The sequence below is a fragment of the Zea mays genome, chromosome 2 (assembly GCF_902167145.1).
Source record: "Zea mays cultivar B73 chromosome 2, Zm-B73-REFERENCE-NAM-5.0, whole genome shotgun sequence".
NCBI classification, from domain to species: domain Eukaryota; kingdom Viridiplantae; phylum Streptophyta; class Magnoliopsida; order Poales; family Poaceae; genus Zea; species Zea mays.
Window position 1 is genome coordinate 184296080 of NC_050097.1, and position 5071 is coordinate 184301150.

Sequence of the window (5071 nt, forward strand, 5' to 3'; positions counted from 1 at the left end):
GCAGTGCAATATCATTTGTGTATTGCATTGTATTGTCGGGAACACTACAAGGGGACACCATGACAGACCATGCTCTCGACACTCAACAACGGCGATGCCAACAGCGGGAAACCGTCTGTGTCGGCAGATGGCGGAGCAAAACCCATCATCGAGTTCAATTGTTTTAACTGTCATATATTTAAGACTCTATTAACTGTTATCATTTTAATATTTAGTGTGCCTTCTATACTATAGTTGCGTGGTTTATACAATGGGTTTATAATTTTGGTTCACTAAAGTTTATACATGGGCATTACATTTTTATAGTTTTTAAGCTCTGATGTTATGAATTTTAGGTTCTTCTACATGCCACCATTCAATGGCAGATGTTCAGGTGAGATGACCATCCAGGGTGACGATGTACATGAATTCTTCATTTTTTTCTTATATATTATTGAATTATACTTGAGTCTTGACAGTGAGAATGCATCAGTTACATGGTAATTTGGTTTTCTTCTTGGTTTATGTATCCTTAACTTTTCTTCTTATATTGTGTCTCTAAATCTATTTTAGATTTTAGAAATGAATGTACGCATATCTTAATGAGTGAAGTGGTACTATCATGGCTTGTTGTAACATTTTAGTTGAACCTCTACACTTTGGATAAACATTAGATCTTTAGGCTAACTGTGATTGCAGTCAGAGGTTTAAAATGGATCAATAGTATATTTGTGTAAACAAAAAAAGGATACTGTTCATGGGGTTATTTCATTAGACACTAAACCAAAACCATTTTGTCTTGTGAATTGTACTTCTGTAGGGGGCACGTTCATGGACATTAGAGTTAACTGATGTCTGGTCTGGTATCAAGGAAGAGATGTTTTTAACTGTGTTTACGCTAATCAAGCTAATGAATTTGGTACATGTCATAACATCTAAGCCTTTGTAAGTTTGAATATTCACTTGTGACTTAATCAGCTACTTATAGCTTTTATTAGGCTGTATATTGCTCAGTCCTGTAAGTTTGGTGTTACACATTGCACATTTGCTTTATTAGGCTGTATATCACTTGTGATAGTGAAATGCGAACGGATCGCTCGTGCTCTGCTTGGGTGACTTGCGCAGAGCACTGTGTCCGGGCTGAACCGTGGCCTGGCAGCGAGCCAGGAGGACCTGGACCACACGGACGCGGCGGCGGGGTGCCCCGTTGACACGCGCACGGTCAACGTGCTCATCAGGGGCTACGGGCAGTCTTTGCATCTCAACGACGCGCTACGCCTGTTCCACCAGATGCGGCCACTGTACTGGTGCGAGCCGGATGCATTCACGTACAGCTACCTCGTGCACGGGCTGAGCGCGCAGGGCCGCACCAGGAACGCGTGGGAGCTGTTCGATGAAATGCGCGGGAGTGGTCTCCTGGGAAGCCATACCAGGTACTTGCAGATCCTGTCAGATCCCACTAAATCATATCTAAAGAGAGGTGCTGGATGTGGTGCAGGTCCTGTCAGATACCGTGGTGCAGTTCAAGATGATCTAATCCCCATAGCCCTATCCTTTGTGTGAAATGTTGCTTAGTTACCATGGTGGTTCCAATCCAATACAGTAAAGAGGCTCCACTATACTGCACTCACTGAGGTATGGTCAAATCGACATTTATCCATTATTCTCTAGATTAATAATTCAAAACCAGGTGTATGTGAAAAGATAAATATGAAAAAAATATGACACCGATGATTCTTCTATATTGAGACAATTGGGATGACAAATGGTCACATCTTGTCTACACATACCATCTGTTATTTGTTTAGTTACAATCGTTCCTCATTCACCTTATCTTCTTTTTCTACTTTCTATCAGACAGTTAAAAAATTGCCATCTCCGTCTTTTTTTTCGCTGCCTTTTTTCTTGGGATGCATTCTGATTGTGCTCTTATCATATTTGCAATTGTTAGCTTGCATGAGTTTCGGTGTGCAACTGCATATTTAGCTCACAGTGCATCACCATGATGGAGGCAGTGAATGATGGAGGTGACCTTCACATCTCTGTGACCATGCCTTCCATTGAGGTACTATGATTTTTTGTTCTCTGTGTAAGGCTATAGGCTTATAGTTAGTACTATAAAGTTTTGTTGGAATTATAAAATCAACAACCCACTATCCTTCCAGATTATTTACTTATCCCTCGTGCTTTTCATTTCTGTCATTTGATTGAATGTCGTATTTTGTGTGAATAATTTGTCCCAGTAATCTGTCCATTCTCAGGTAGGCACTATTGGGGTGGCACTTGTCTTGCTTCACAGGGCGCATGTCTGAACCTGCTCGGTGTCAGGGGCCCGAACCGTGACTCACCTGGGGCAAATGCTAGGGACGCCGGGGTGGTGCACATCCTCGGGAACACGGTCATCAGGGCCCGCAGAGATTCAGGGTTCATCAAGAAGGTTGCTATCAATTACTTGTATGCTTTCCTTAGGAAGATCTGCAGGGAGAACAACACCATCTTCAATGTTCCCCATGAGAGCCTACTGAATGTTGGGCAGGTGTTCTATGTGTAAGCACCGAAACCAAATACATGTAGTAGTTGAGAGTTTAGCTTTGGAACCACTGGAGAGAAGCTAGCTGTGTTTTGTTCGTAGCCTCGTAGGTAATAGGAGTATGATAGTTCAAAGAATTGTACAGCAAAACAGCATATTTAATGTGACCAGTTGGAGCCTGATCAGTAGTGGTTGTGTTCATCATGTAACTACTGTATGCACATCTGAAATAGCTGGTTATTAAATCCAGAGTAATTTTGGCGCTTCCTTGGCCATTGTTCCCTGTAAGAGCTAACAGCACATACCGCATCGAGTTGAACCGTGACTCACCTGGACCAACGATCTGTTTTTGCATGCCCTTTGTACTCGATCTGTTTTCATGCCAGTAGCTAATATATGTAGGAAACATAGCAGCCGTCAGATTTGTTTCCTCTCTTGATCTCCTTCCCTTGCACGTGAATTACTCCCATCTTCCCCATATTTGTTTTCCCAATAGACAGACTCGTTTCTTACTGGCAGCAGCGATCTCTTTCCCTGAAGCCCTCGCCTCTCTCTGCTCTATAAATTGCAGGTTCACGGCCTTCTTCCTCCACCACAACAGAGCCACATCTCCTGCTCGCTTCTCCTTTTGCATCGCTTGCTATGTGTCGTGTCGTCGCCACCCGTGCCACGCGCCTGGTTCTGCATCGTCGCCTCGCCACCTTCGTTCGCTACTGCCAGACGTGTGTCGTGCAGCCGACACCGAAAGTCTCGCCGAGCTCGTTGTTCGTGTGCGCCTTATGTTCACGACTTCGAAAAGTCGTTGACGCCGTCCGAGTTCATCGTCGGCGACACAAAACTTTCAAAGTACCATAAGGACTCTACGGCAGAAGGGTTAGCCATCAAAGAATTATTATATCACGAGTTGTGATTAATCTGTTAAGTTATAAGGATAATTCATGTCGATATGTCATCCCTGCAAACATATAACAGAGACTTATCAATATCGCTAAAAAAGATTAGGTTAGTGTACGATTTTCGATATATTTGTCTGTCATTAAAAATTATATATTGACTCTTTAGAAATAATCTATACAATATTGATAATGTTTGTCACACGTATTTTGCACATCATAGTAATGTTTATCGTTCCTTATCTAAATTTTATAAAAAAAATTACTTCCGTCGCAACGCACGGGCACATAACTAGTTATTAATATATCTTAGTTATATCATCATGAATGAACATGAACAATATCAAATTACATTTGTACCTTTGGCTTGACAGAAGATAAAAGTCCAAGAGTGACGCACGAGTGAATACAAGTCAGCGCGAACAGTACGGGGGTACTGTTTATCTATTTATAGGCACAAAGCACAGCCTATGTAAAATTACATTCATGCCCTTCATGTTTACATTTGACTTAAGGACAATCTATCGAGGACTAGATAGCCTTTTCATCTTTAAGTCGGTTCCTTTTTCTGCTATTGAGCCGAAGCTTCCTTGCGCGTAGCTTCAGAATTGATTCGACCTTCGTCCCAATCATGCTTTTCATATTGTGAACAACTTCGTTCCAAGTCCGAAGGTTCCTGTACATATATTACACTTGGGAAACACTGTTAATCATGTTTTTTAGGACCTTCAAAAGACGAAGGCCCCCAACACTAGGCAAAGACAATTTAAAAATCACATTTTAAAGCAGTAAATTAATTCAAATGAAAAAGTTTTCAACTACAAATTTGTATAACTCATCATAATGTACAATTTATATTTTGAATATTTCTTCATATGACAAAATAAAAATAAATTTGTTCATAAAACCTATATATCTCTCGTAATTTCGTAGTTTATGAAACTACGAGAGAAATGTATAGAATTTGTGCATATTGTTAGAACTATCATGTGAGATGAACAAATGACCAAACAACCAGAATAAACTTTGTAGATCTTGAGAAGTTATAGAATTTTGTAGTTGGCAACTTTTTCATTTGAATTCATACTGTCAACGAAAACTACGTCTAAATTTTAAAAATTTAAAATTTGAATTTTGAAAACGACCTCGAAAGAAAAAATCACCAACATAAAAGTTATAAGTATTGAAGAGTTATGAAACTTTGTAGTTGATAATGTTTTGGTTTAAAATCATCTTGTCATGCAAAACTATGTTTGAATTTTGAAATTTGATTTTTCAAACTACCTCGGATGAAAAAACCCCCAAAATGAAAGTTGTAGGCCTTGAAATGTAATGAAACTTTGTAATTGATAACTTTTTGATTTGAAATTATCTTATCATTTAAAAATTCGTGTGAAGTTTTTAAATTGAAAATTTAAATTTTGTAAATGGTCTGGGATGTATAAACTATTAAAATAGAAATTGTAGATTTCAAAAAGTTATGCAACTTTATAGTTGGTCATATTTTCAAATGAATTCATTTAGTGCCTTAAATAATCAAATTACTCTCAGTTTGTTATAGTACATGAGGAATAAAAACGTAATATACACATAATTGGTGTATTAGTGTAGTGGTATAGGAGAGTATGCGCCAGAGAGATTGCGAGTTCGAATCTCACCATTGACAAAA

General features: G+C 39.2%; 1 long non-coding RNA gene across 1 annotated transcript; it reads left to right on the forward strand.

The window, feature by feature from the left end:
• Window positions 1–749: 749 nt before the first annotated feature.
• Window positions 750–2784, forward strand: LOC103647409 (uncharacterized). The gene is made up of 3 exons (XR_562828.2): window positions 750–1614; window positions 1931–2044; window positions 2241–2784. It is a non-coding gene; the product is annotated as an uncharacterized lncRNA (long non-coding RNA).
• The last annotated feature ends 2287 nt before the right edge of the window (window positions 2785–5071 follow it).